Raw genomic sequence first — 14,012 nt, 5'->3', positions numbered from 1 at the left:
GTCTCCACGATCTCAACTGAATCAATTCAAATGATAACGCTCAGCATAAAAAGTAGTCACGTGCTGCACTGCAATGAAAGGTAATGCTGTAAGAACTTGATCTGTTACTACATTCAGCATTGACATAGCCCGAAAGTGGATGTTCGCGACACACATTTCGCCGGTTCTACTGTACCTGTTATTCTAACGCATGTGCGATCAGAACAGGTTTGAATCACACTTTCGCAATTTGGTCAACCGTGGTATAGCGCACTGCAATTAACCGTTGAGGTCTCGCTCAATTGGCTCTACACCTTGCTGATCTAACGAAATTAATCTAAACATTCGGTGATCACGCTAGAGTGTGATCGGTGCTAAATCACTAAACAGTAGAGAAAAATGGTTCTGTTCGCAAAGTTCAAATTATTTTGGTGATTTTGATCAGCCTCATAAAATATCGTTTAATGAGCTTGTGGCACAAGTATTTCTTCCTATATAAACGACCCAAAGTGCAGCTGTCCTGGAAACTAGGATTAACAGAAAACTACCAGATGGAAAACCATACCACTTTTCAAAGGCATTCCATATGCAAGGCCACCAATCGGGCCACTCGTTTCCAACCGCCTGAGCCAATACAACGTTATGAAAGTGCGACAATTGATTGCTCGGTGCATCGGAATGAATCAACATGCTCAATTTCTAACTCATTGTGGCGGGATCCGAAGATGGTCTATTCCTGAACGTGTACACTCCAGAGCTTCCAGGTCACGCAAATCCAGTGCCGAATTTACCAGTGATGATTTTATCCACGGTGGGGGTTTCAGGACGGTTCCGGTGATAGTTTTCTACGATCCGGTGGATTTGATTGCAGCTGGAGTTATTGTAGTGACGATCAATTATCGTTTGGGTCCTTTCGGTTTTTGTGCTTGCCTAGTGTGGGATTTATGGAAACATGATTGAAGGATCAGCGTTTGGCGTTTCAATGGGTGCAGGAAAACATTGTCCATTTCGGTGGAAACTCGAATAATGTGACTTTGTTTGGCTCCAGTCTGGAGCGCTAGCTGGCCAAATTCATTATTTGTCGAATAATTCAAGGTGTTCGTTCAGTGAGCTGCGAGTAAAGTATGGTCATTGTTAATTGTTACTAATTACAGATATTTGTTCCACGAGTAATCTGTCAGAGTTGTACAGCCTTCACGATGCCCTATTTGCAAGAGAATCCTGTTGCCAAATCGAGAAAGTTGGCATGTGTTGTGAAAGGAAGCAGCATAATATCAGATCATGAAGCATTAGGTGAATATTCTTCCAGCCATAAAAAACATGCTACCATTATAAACAAGGAGTTCCAAATTAATAATTTCTGCAATAATTTTCACATAAACTTCATCTGCTTGAAGCTGCATCTGTATGAAGTTGGACGTTATTCATGGACACACTTTTTTTAACCTTTGACGTAGGACTTTTCAATCATTTCAGACATCTTGATGCAGGCATCCGCGCCAAAGCTGGCCAAGTTGCAAACGAAACCCGTATTGATGAGGACAACCCGATAGCCCTACAAATTTTACTTCCGGCCATGCAGAACCTGTTGCTACTGAAGGCGGCGTTCTAGTGGAAACACCAGAGAAAATTCTCAAACGGCCGACACCTTCAACATGCCGATGATAACGGGTTGTAACGAATGCGAGGGTGGCCTATCTTTATGTTTACTGTTGAATAAGCTGAAAACTGTCAACGCAAAACTGGATAGCGCATTGATCACCAGCTTATTGCGAGATGCAAACATACCAGATCGAAACGAATTTAAAGCCGATATCAAACAACTTTACTTTGGAAATAGAAAATTGATCGCAAAAGTTTAGAGATCTCTGCAAAGTATTCACGGATATTGATTTTGTCGTCCATCAAATGGTAGCTCAGAGGGATATCGAAGTACCAACCCAGGGTAAAGCACTACAATTATCGGTTCACGTTTGATGGACGGTACGGTGTGATGGAACGAGTCCTAGGAGTAACGAATATCGGAGGAACTTGGCATGGAGATGACGCATTTTATATTTTCAGGTGAATGGTTATGTGAACGCATCGCTTCTAATACATGTTCTTGAAATATTTTCATTTTATTTCAGACCACATTTTCTGCCAAAATTATCAGCTGAATCAGAGGAAGAAAAGGTCAGAAGAACAATCATACAGCTATGGACGAGTTTCGCCAAATACGGAGAACCTGCTTTGAATGCTGCGAAGCCAGCTGAATGGTTGCCAGTTCAGTCATATCCTGGCCATCAAGATTATTTCCAGTTGTATTATCTGAACATTGGCGTACAAACGAGAATGCTGCAAAACCATTGTAAGCAAAGATTAGCGTTTGGAGACAAGCAATAATAAATATAAGAAGGACTTCCTATGACAACGAATGATGATTTTAGCAGATTCAGCACAATTCAAACAAACTGCGTGGCTCAATATCTCATCAATTTTCAAAACCAACTTATTCGTTCAAACAAAACTAATATTAACATGCAGGCAAAGTGGTAGAATGTGCAAGGGATTATGTGCCTATATACATGGGACAGTTATGCGTATAACGGCAGTACAAAAGTGCGGCATAGCAGCAAAGTGACAACGCGTTCTGTTAATATCGGGTCGGTCGGAAATACAGTTCAGTTGAGGTCAAAATTTATTTATATACCATCGTCGGGGGTGACAATGGGTCAAATGGGGTGAGAATGGGTCACTGTTTCAACTACTTAGAATGCTTGTAGAATATATTCAATGCATCTGAGGGCAAGAAGACTAAAATATAAGAGACCTTTTGAACGATTTTGCTCTAAGACCTCCAGAGTGGCGGTGAGAGATGACCCATTATCACCCCCCGGACCCATTGTCACCCCCGATGGCGGTATTTGTTTTTAATCCATCTGACAGAAGTCTTAATGAATGCTACTTAGACTATTCAAGCATTAATTGGGCACATAGAAAGTTTTTTTTTTGTCTGAATACTGACGAAGACATACCGGTCTGTGTTTGGTTTTGTTTTCGTAGCATAGATGCAGTCTCGTTTCTTCTGCTTGTCGTCTATGAAACTGTCAGTGTGGAACGCACCTTTCTCTTTCTTTCTCATGATTTTCCTTATGGCTGGCAGTGCGTAATTTTCAATGTTGGCTACGAAACGAACTGTGGTGGAGGTATACAAGTGTCAGTCCCGTGGACATACCAACATCAATCAAGTACGCCACATCATTGAAGGCACTTATTATAGAGAACATCGGTTCATAATAGCCATATAAAGATCGATGACGATGTGGGCCCTCCTTAGCCGTGCGGTAAGACGCGTAAGCATCAACTTGTTTTTCATCCTCTAGGTGATTGATGCAACTTGAAGTGAAGTGAAGAAGGTAAATTGTTACTGACCGGCCAGGGTAGAAACCATGTTGGTCAGTTGAGATTGATGATTATCCCAAATAACTTGGAACCGGCACACAGTGACGGAATCATAAAGGATCTTTTCCGCTGCACAGGAAACTATTTTTTGCATTAGCGAGAGGTTGAAGATGAAGCGCAACGGAATGGCAAGTACATCAATGCACTTTTTGAATACGATGGCGAAAATGATTTGCGAAAAGTTTGCATTTCTCTGAAGCAGTTGTTGTCATTTCTTCGCCAAAGGATACTGAAACTAAAACAGCCTTGTTCAGTTTACGTTTAGAGTTCACGAACTTCCAGAATCGTTTAAGATATCGACGGAGACTTCTTTACATTCTGTCGACATACTGCATGTAAAGATGTATGTTGAGCGATCTGTATGCATCACTAGCAGCTTGAAATCGACGCCTTTGAAGTGGCGTTCGTAGTCTCCGGTAGTGACGCTGTCATGCATTTTTCTCGCGTTTTAGCGAACAGATTCTACAGTTCCCCCAGAGTGGCTTCGCGGGTAAACGCATTTTTGGAACGTTCGATGAAAGCCAGTTCAAGACAACTTCGGAAAATATTTACACAGCATCGTCCACATCTAAGTCAGTTATGTAGCGAGCATTGTCAACACTTAGAAGTTATGTAGCGAGGCAAAATCGATGCGATTGAAGTCCAATTGAAGAGTGTCTTCGTGATCGAATAAGGGCTCACTGTCGGTAACGATGAGTGCAATCAACCGATCAACCTTCAATAAAGCGACAGCAGCTTCAGTTACAACGCAGGAATCGATGTTAGTAAATACCAAATCTAGAATATTGTTCCAGGGATTCATTACTTGACAATACTATTTAAATTCAGCATGGCCATTTTGTCTAGTAAGCAGGCGCTCGCCATACCAACGCTATTGGGTTCAGCAGTAACAGAGCTCTGGTCAATCTGTTTCCACACGAGGTCAGCTCGATTGAAATCACCACAAACAATGATCGAATCACCATCACATGCGCAGTTGACGCTATCACTGATAGCGTCGGCGAAATATTTGATGAACTGATAGTTGGAATGCAATTCTGGGGGAGTATATCCTGCACAAATAAAGAGAGACGAATCTGCTACTCGAACCCGGGCTAAAACAAGCCCAAGATCTTCCATCATACACGAAATTGGCGATGAAAGAAGCGTTCGATGAACAGCGATGAAGGTACCACCTCCTGATTTTTATGGCTATTTTTCTTATTTATTATTATTTCATCAGACGAAGGTCAATGTGGCCTGTGCGGTATATAAGAGTCTTCTCCATTCAGGTCAGTCCATGACTACACGTCGCCAACCACGCAGTCTACGGAGGGTCCGCAAATCATCTTTCACCTGATCGATCCTTGCCCGCTGCGCACCTCGCCTTCTTGTGCTCGTCGGATCGTTGTCAAGAACCATTTTAACCGGGTTACTGTCCAACATTCTAAATACGTGCCCGGCCCACCGCAGTCGTCCGATTTTCGCGGTGTGAAAGATGGATGGTTCTCTCAGCACCTCATGCAACTCGTGGTTCATTCGCCTCCTCCACGTTGAAACTTCTCTCTTTACGTCAATAAGATTTGACATTCATTCAGGGTCGTATTTCCAATTAGAATAATCCTTCCCAATACTCACTCTGAGGAACTCACATCCGCAGGAATTCAACGGAAAACGAAACGCGTACCCGTGTTACCGGTAAAAAACTATGAATTAAAGCTTTTCCTAATAGTGGTCTCAAAAGCCGTCTGAAGAAAATAATTTCGACGATCTAAGAAGGAAGAGGCCTGGTTTTCTTTTCGAGCCGGGAACGGAAACAATGCAGGTGAAAAGTTTAACCTTAATGGATGCGCTCAATAAATAATTTTGCCTACCACAGTTTTACATAACATATATTGGTTTTATTAACCTATCGCCCTAAGGACGTCACTATTATATACTTGCGGTGGCGATATCGTGGTGGTGGTGGCGGCGGTCGTATTGATGGCGGCGACCTTGTAGTGAAGGTGGCGGCGTTCGTGTTGATGGCGGCGACCTTGTAGTGAAGGCGGCGTTCGTGGCGGCGACGCTAGTAAAGGCGATGGAGTTCGTGGGGCTCCTTGTACGGAAGGTGGCGGCGTTCGTTATGTGGCGGCGTTCGAGTACCGACGACGGCGGCGTTCCTATTGGTGACGACGATCGTGTTGGTGACGGCTACCTTGCATTGAAGGCGGCGGTGTTCTTGTTGGTGACGGCTGCCTTGCACTGAAGGCGGCGTTCGTGGCGGTTGGCGTTCTAGTGCCGAAGGCGGCGTTCGTGTTGGTAACGGCTCCTGCACTGAAGGCGGCGGCGTTCGTGACGGATGGCGGCGTTCCAGTGCCGAAGGCGGCGTTCTGGCTGAGGCGGCGTTCTGTGCCGAAGGCGGCGTTCGTGGTAAGCTACCTTGCACTGAAGGCGGCGGCGTTCGCGAATGGCGGCGTTCCAGTTCGAAGGCGGCGTTCTAGTGCTGAGGCGGCGTTCGTGGCTGAAGGCGGCGTTCGTAGCTGAAGGCGGCGTTCGTAGCTGAAGGCGACGTTCGCGTTATTGGCTTCCTCGAGCTCGTGGGGAAACGGAATGGTTCCGAAAGAACCCCAAAAGAAGAAAACGATGTCGGACCTGCCACATCGATTAATTACCCTGTTGTGACGTCCTTTATTCTTTCTTTACACGTTTTATTTCTATTTGTTCTATTTACCTTTTTCTTTATATCTAGTTATTTAACGATTTTTCCGTTTTTCGTTGGCACACATGTTGTACGTACTAATTGGAGAACAATAGGAACACATTTTATTTCTAACAGAGCTATTATAATAATTTTTGCACACTAACCGGACTAACTTTTCGTAGTTAGCACTGACCGTACTATAGTTATAGTTCTTTTATAGCTTTCGAATATTATCTATAACGAGACACAAATTAATTATCAAAATTTTCACTAAATTGGCTATTCCATTTCTAACCAAGTTATTTTAAATTATTAGACACGTCGCGCACTGCTTCCTTGAAAGGTCGAACAGAAAAGAATTTTCTCCTTCTTCGGCTGAGATATATATATATTTTTTTAAGGAAAGATCGAGGCAGACATCGAAAACCGATGTTTGACATTTACAACTCACCTCTATACCTTAATTCATATTCTCTTGAATGTATGCTCGGTAGCGTTACATGGGTATCACAAAATTGTGATAGGGGCAAGCGTTTGTTTTGTTGTAGTTCAAACCTGACAACAAATATCAATGCGAATGATTGAGAAAGAGAACGTGAGAGCCTCACAGAACCGTGAGAGCCGCCGCTCTTTACAATCTAATTGGTACACGCATAAAAATACTATTTATGTTTTGTGTGGAGAACAAAAGGAATGATTGTAACGATCGGTTACAACGTACCCTCGCCATCTGCACCGCACCATAGATGGTACGCAGCACTTTCCTTTCAAAAACTCCTAGTGCGCGTCTCGTGTCCGTAGAGGACTACCAGTCTAATTTGCGTTTTGCAGATTGTCAGTTTGGTACGGCGGTGAACTCGCTTCGATCGGAGCGTCTTGCGGAGTCCAAAGTACGTACGATTTCCAGCCACTATGCGTCTCGAATTGCTCTGCTGGTATCATTTTCGGCTGTCACCAGTGAGCCCAAGTACAAATTCTTCTACCACTCGATTTCGTCACTACAGATGCAAACTCGCGGTGGTGGCTTCATGTCTTCTCTTGAACCTCTTCCTATCAGGTACTTCGTCTTCGACGTGTTGACTAGTACGATCCGCTTAGCTTCCATCTTCAGTCTGATGTGGCTCTCCATCCTCTCCAAAGTTACGTGCCATAATATCTATGTCGTCAGCGAAGCCAAATAGCTGGACGAACTTATTGAAAATTGTATCACTTGTTTTAATCCCTGCTCTTCGTGATACCCCTCTCAAAGCGATGTTGAACAGTGGTGGAAATATTCGCTTCACGAGTAAGAAAAGAGTGTAACTGGGCCTACCAAAAATGACATACTCGCGTGAACCTACTGCCTGCATTTTTCTGGTCTTTTTGTAGTACGGGCAGAGCAAAAGTAAAAGCAGGGCAGTATTTTGTTCGGAGTCGTCCATCAAATGGTAGCTACAGAGTGGATATCGAAGTACCAACCAGGGTAAAGCACTATTATCGTTCACGTTTGAGGACGGTGTGATGGAACGAGTCCTAGGGTAACGAATATCGGAGGAACTTGGCATGGAGATGACGCATTTTATATTTTCAGGTGAATGGTTATGGTGAACATTGCTTCTAATACATGTTCTTGAGATTTTCATTTTATTTCAGACCACAATTTCTGCCAAAATTATCAGCTGAATCAGAGGAAGAAAGGTCAGAAGAACAATCATACAGCTATGGACGAGTTTCCAAAATACGGAGAACCTGCTTTGAATGCTGCAAGCCAGCTGAATGGTTAGTTCAGATTATCCTGGCCATCAAGATTATTTCCAGTTGGATTATCTAACACTGGCGTAAAACGAGAATGCTGCAAAACCATTTGCAGGCGTTTTGGAGACAAGCAAAATAAAGTATAAGAAGGACTTCCTTGAAGCAACGAATGATTTTTTATGACAGCACAATTCGAACAAACTACGTGGCTCTATAGCTCATCAAATTTCAAAACCAACTTATTCATTCAAACAAAACTAATATTAACAAAGTGGTAAAATTTGCAAGGGAATGTGTGCACTTTGACGGGAGATTTTGTAGAGTTTTACATCAATGAAAAGAAACGATCGAGGTAATACGTGGTAAGAGACGAACAAAATCGGAACATATTATGTGGTGATGACAATAACTAGGGGAAGAAGTCCCAAAACGCACCCCCCAACGAGGCAAAACGTCTTTGGATAACCCACTTTATTTATGTTGGCATGGTCGTAACAAAACTAGAACTGAAATTATGTAGGTTAGGCGTAACAAACTAAAAGGAAAGAAAGGTTGGGAAAACCGAATTTTTCCATATTTTGATGAAACATCTAACACTTCGGCGAAGCAAAACGCCCTAAGGGGACTAACATACAATGTACTACCCGTCTCCACGCAGCGTCCATACTAGAACCGACACATGGTGCCTTGTTCCCTAATAGGTGCCAGCTAGAAATATCACCAGTTTTTTTTAAATGTGAATATTTGCAATATGATTTAGATTTTCTACAATTTTTAGATGGCATCAGTTAGGTTTATTGTTTAACTTTTGCGTGATGTAAAAATACCTATGAAAATCGTTACAGCTAATACATTAAAGCAGTCTTTGTTTAGCTAGGGCATGTTGCCCCTCCTTCCCCTAATAGGATCACAAAGTTTGGTATTTCACGGACACCTTCTGAGAGCAACTTTTGGATAAACTTGTGGTCCAAGGGGATCAACCCTTCGGAGCAATAAAAGGTGTTTTGACCGTCTGTAGTAATTTCCTAACCTCAGAGTATTTCAGAGTCACCAAGAGTATTTTGATTTGCGTCCCTCCACTACAAACTATAAATGATAACATGATTGTTCCGACCAATTTAGTTGGAGAATCACTGATATTAATCTCTTTAGATCACTTTGATCTATTTATGTTAAAATATAAGAGAAACTGTCTCGCTTCCGAGAGATCTCAATTGCGAAGAGATCATATAATTAATAAAGCTACATGTGCTTAATATATCAAAGCAGCAAAGTGAGAACGCGTCCTGTTAATATCTGGTCGGTCGGAAATACAGTTCAGTTGGTCAAAATACAAATGATCCATCAAGTGAAAGAAGGGCAATATCGAAGGCAACGTTTAGGATTTAAGGACAATTCTTCAAGAAAATAATAATCAACAAGTCAATTCAATTGGGTTCAGTTGCATAGTTAATAAGGTCCTATGAATCGATAGTTTTCAAAGCGCTTTTAAAACAATAATTGACATTCTCCTGTTATTCGCCGTCGCGTCCGTATTCGGTACTAGATTATTCCCTTTAGTGATATTTTACGAAAAAAAATCAGTTTAATTAAACTACCGAATTGTTTTGCTTCGGTCTTCTGTTGATAATTTACAAACGCCATTCTGTTTAGCACGCCGCGCCGCCTATCGTACATTCCGAGTATCATCGCATCAGTTTGTTTGTTTATTTTCATTCGCCATCAACTGAAAATGATGAAGAACAAAGATATTTTAGTTACCAGATAAAGATTATCGCTGTCCGGAACATCTTTGCAGGATAAGGATCTAAATGTCAATGAGGGAAAATACATACGATTTGACGTTGATTGCACACATGTTTCGGACAGCAGAACAAAGGGAACCGAAGCGACAATCTTTATCTGGTAACTAAATATCTTTTTGAAGAACTCGCTTTGACCAGAGTGTATGTATTGTGTATCCGGAACAAATTTATAAAGCCCCAAACGCAATACAACGGAACGGCGACGGAAACGCAAATTTGACAGAAAATATATGGGCTAACTGTCAAATTTTTCCGTTTCCGTTATTCTCTTTCTTAACGCTTTATACCGAAGTTGATTTTCTCCGGATTCAGGCAACTTCGCAACTTCGGAAATAGTGCTGGATTCGCCTAAAGATGCGCTAAACAACGCATCAATTAGTTTGACAGATAAAACTTCAGAAGAAAGTTCGTTCAGTCCCGACTTCCGAATTCAAATTGGTGCTACGCCGTAATAATTAATGCTAACGAATCCGTGCTGCTGCCATCTAGTGAAGATAAAAGTTTGCGTGAAATTCCTCTATTTCAACATGGTGAAGTATAGGAAATCTGTTTTAAAATACTAGGTATCTGTTCCATTATTAATCACATGCTCTATATCAATAAAATTCGCTAAACAGGAAATTTAGGCTCAATTTGTGTCGTGTTTTGTTGTTTCCGCGTGCTCACTTCGAAAAAATCACAAAATGAAATAAACAATTAGCACAAATTATTTGTTTTCGAATGGTATTGGTTTGGGTACATGGTATGAATTCAATGAGCAGTTCCCCTACTTAAATGTTACTAACAGTGATATATTGAAAGCTTTTAAAAACGTAAGGGGTGGCATTTTGCAAAACTACATGATAGGCTACTTATCTAATGTAGTAGTAGTAATCAAAATAATTGAACTTTGTTGGCTAATCTAAAACTAAATTTAATTTCTAACCCGAATAATCAAACTATTTTCGGCTAAAGTGTGTTTCAATATTTTAATAAGAATTTTAAAATACCCGGGTGCAATAAAAGCCATCGCTACCGTCATTCTATCTGCAGGAAATCATGGTCTGCCGTAATCTGAAAAATGACGTATGCGCCAAATACAACATATTAGTTTTCCATTTTCTGTTAAAGAGCACGATGAGTACTACTCGTTAACACCATTTTCGGAAAATGGTTAAAACGTAACTTTTAAGATTACGGCAGTGGTAGCCTCTTCACTGCCATAATCAACTGGTAGGCACTGAGCTGTCAGCTCATCCTATCAATAATCCAGCCAAGGCCATAGAATCACGCAAGCACTGTCACAACCACATAAGCACAGTTATTGCCTGGGTGGTAAGTTGTTCTCTGACTCTCTGGCCGACAAAGGAGAGAGATCCGCAGCAACCGGGACATTCGCCCTCATAGATGCGATGCCAGTGAAAGACGCGAATGATCGTTATTGACCGCCAGCATCAGCTGAAACGCTGGTTCGAGCACTCGGACAAATTTTTAAGTGCCTTCAGTCACCACCACCTCGGCATGATCCCCTGGATCCGGTATAACACGCGTCAATACCGACGCTGCATCACTGCAAGAGATTCAAACAGCCATCCAAAGCATGACATCGAATCAAGTCCCAGGGGTCGATCGCATATCAGCCGAGATGTTCAAAGTGACCCCGGACATCCGTTCAACTACTGCATCGTTTATTCATAATATCTGGGACACCGCAACTTTCCCGGTCGACTGGATACAAGGTATCTTAGTGAAGGTACCCAAAAGGGTGACCTAACTATATGCGATAACTGGCGAGGCATTATGTTGCTTTGTACCGTTCTCAAAATTCTATGCAAAGTCATCCTAGCCCGGATTCAGGAGAGATCGATGCGACTCTCCGGTGGCAGCAGGATTCCGTGCCGATTTGTGGACCATATTGTCACGCTCCGTATCATTCTGGAGCAGGTCAACGAATTCAAGAGTCCCTTTACTTGGTATCCATTGACTACGATAAAGCTTTCGACCGTCTCAATCGCAAAAATATGGGGCGTCCGGAAACGCAAGGGGTTCCTGGCATTTTCGTGTCGAGTGCTGCACAATGGGGTCTTGTCCGACCCTATCCGGGTGAGCTGGTGTGGACAAGGATTTTTCTATCACCGTTACTGTTCTCATCGTAATCGACGAGATTCTGTAAGTGCGATTGACCGTGAACCAACCGTACTGTTGTAGCCTATAACCATGGAGCACCTAAACGACTCAATTGGCTGATGACGTTGCATCCTCGCTCAACGGCGTCTGATATACAGAGAAGCTCAACGACCTTGACGAGCGATCCTCCTCGGCAGGCTTAGTCATCAACGTCAACAAAACCAAATCGTTGAATGTAAACAGTTTCGGCAGTGGAGAATGATGAAAGCTTCAATATCTTGGTAACCAAATGGCGTCAGACGGTAGCAAGAAAGCAAGGGCTCCTTTGCGGGTTTAAGAAATATCTGGAAAACAGGCAGATAAGTGAACGCATCAAAATCGAATTTTCAACTCTAACGTGAAATCTGTGCTGTTATACGCTGAAGCATGGTGTGTATCAGTGGAGAACACTCAACGGCTGCAGGTGTTCATCATAGATGCCTGCGATATATAATTCGGTCCTGGTAGCCTCCTGGTTCTCAAACAGAGTTCCATCGTTGTTAGTCTCAAGCCGATAGCAACGAAATTCGGGATCGGAAGTGTTGCTGGGTCGGCCACACCTATGTAAGGACGAAAACGAAATCTGTAAACAAGCATTAGACTGGAATCCAGCGGGACATCGCATCAAAAGCAGACCCAGAGGCTCATGGCGGCAAACCTCAATAAAGAATTAAAAGAAATCGACTGAAATCTAATCTGGCGATAGCTGGACAACGCTCATAATGGAGATCTTTCAAGTCGGCCCTTTGCACCACCGGAGGTGTACAGGATCTATAAGTAAGTAAGTAAGAAGGAAATAATTATATGACATCTATTTAACGAGAGGTCTGTAACCGTTTGGTTACAAATTATAGATTTTTGTTTTGTATTTATGTTGTTTTGTCGGAGCCTTCACGTTAAGCCGGCCCTTTGCACCACCGGAGGTGTACAGGATCTATAAGTAAGTAAGTAAGAAGGAAATAATGATATGACATCTATTTAACGAGAGGTCTGTAACCCTTTGATTACAAATTATAGATTTTTGTTTTGTATTTATGTTGTTTTGTCGGAGCCTTCACGTTTCTCGTGTAATCCACAGAGCTACCACAGAAGCGTTAGGGTTTGTACCGCTATATATAGGAGTGTATAAAATATCCAACATGGCATCAAGCTTGGATAAATGCCATGTTGGATAAATGACATCAAAAATAGCGGGAAATATGGAGGAATTTCTTTTAAAGAGGAGCCATTGCCTAATTCAGCCTCTTTAATATCAGGCATCCATGTGCTGAAGAAGTGTTTTTAAAAGTGCAGTTGAAACAGTGTGAGAACCCCTCCTCCTTCCTAGCAGGAGCTACACGGATAAAATCCGTTCCCAGAAATGAGAAATAATTCGATTTCTAATCCGTCGTGTTCATGCTATGAAAATACACATGAATATAAATCATGATTTCATGATTTATTTCGCGTAACGCAACCAATGCGTTACAATTTGGTTATTAAATCGACAGAATAAAAAAGTTCAACAGATTCGAACTCGAGTACACTAGGCGAGAGTCCGTGCTACCTCTCAGCCGTTCTTTCTTCTTGAATGGAGTGTTCAAAGTATAACCGGTTATGCATACTGTCGACTGATGAGGATTGCCTGTACCATGAATAATGTTCCTGAAATCATGAATTATAATCATGGTTTCATAACTGACCTGATTCATGATTTCATTGATTTTATTCATGCCTGTGGATGCATTTGTTTCCGTGTAGACTTTATAATTGGAAACCTGTTCGGTAATTCGACGTTGTCACTGAAAACCCGGTTTTATTACCAAACGGTCCTTTAGGACCTCTTTTGACTCTTCCTCTACCTTTTGTGGTAGATTCCGCTCAGCACACGGCTCGGCCCGCGAAGCCAATCGGCTTCCACGCTTAATCGTAAAACATCGTGGATCCTCAAAGGAGGACCGTTATCTCGGGCCGTAGGCCCTAACCGAAAAGGAGATTTCCCCTCTGGGCCGTCCAAGGTGGTTAAGCCACGGCCGGCCGATCGCGCCTACGAGGAAGACGCCTGCCCACCATCGTCCAGCAACGCCCGCTGGCCCGTCGGACGAAGACCGTCCGTTCACCGCTCGCTTCGCTATTCCGGCGAGATTTCTGGTCGCACAGCTCGACAGGAGTCGCTGTGTCGGCCATTCTGCTCCCGTCACCAACAGCAGCAGCGGTATGTACCGGTACCAACATTAAAATAGGTCACACTTAACAAATTAACA

At 42.6% G+C, this 14,012-nt stretch overlaps 1 pseudogene; it reads left to right on the top strand.

Moving 5' to 3' along the window:
• LOC134203876 (liver carboxylesterase-like) overlaps positions 1–13,991 on the top strand; it is a 23,971-nt pseudogene extending 9,980 nt beyond the window's left edge.
• The last annotated feature ends 21 nt before the right edge of the window (positions 13,992–14,012 follow it).

This window comes from Armigeres subalbatus, unplaced genomic scaffold, assembly GCF_024139115.2.
Source record: "Armigeres subalbatus isolate Guangzhou_Male unplaced genomic scaffold, GZ_Asu_2 Contig279, whole genome shotgun sequence".
Classification (NCBI taxonomy): domain Eukaryota; kingdom Metazoa; phylum Arthropoda; class Insecta; order Diptera; family Culicidae; genus Armigeres; species Armigeres subalbatus.
This window is presented reverse-complemented; position numbering and strand designations above follow the sequence as displayed.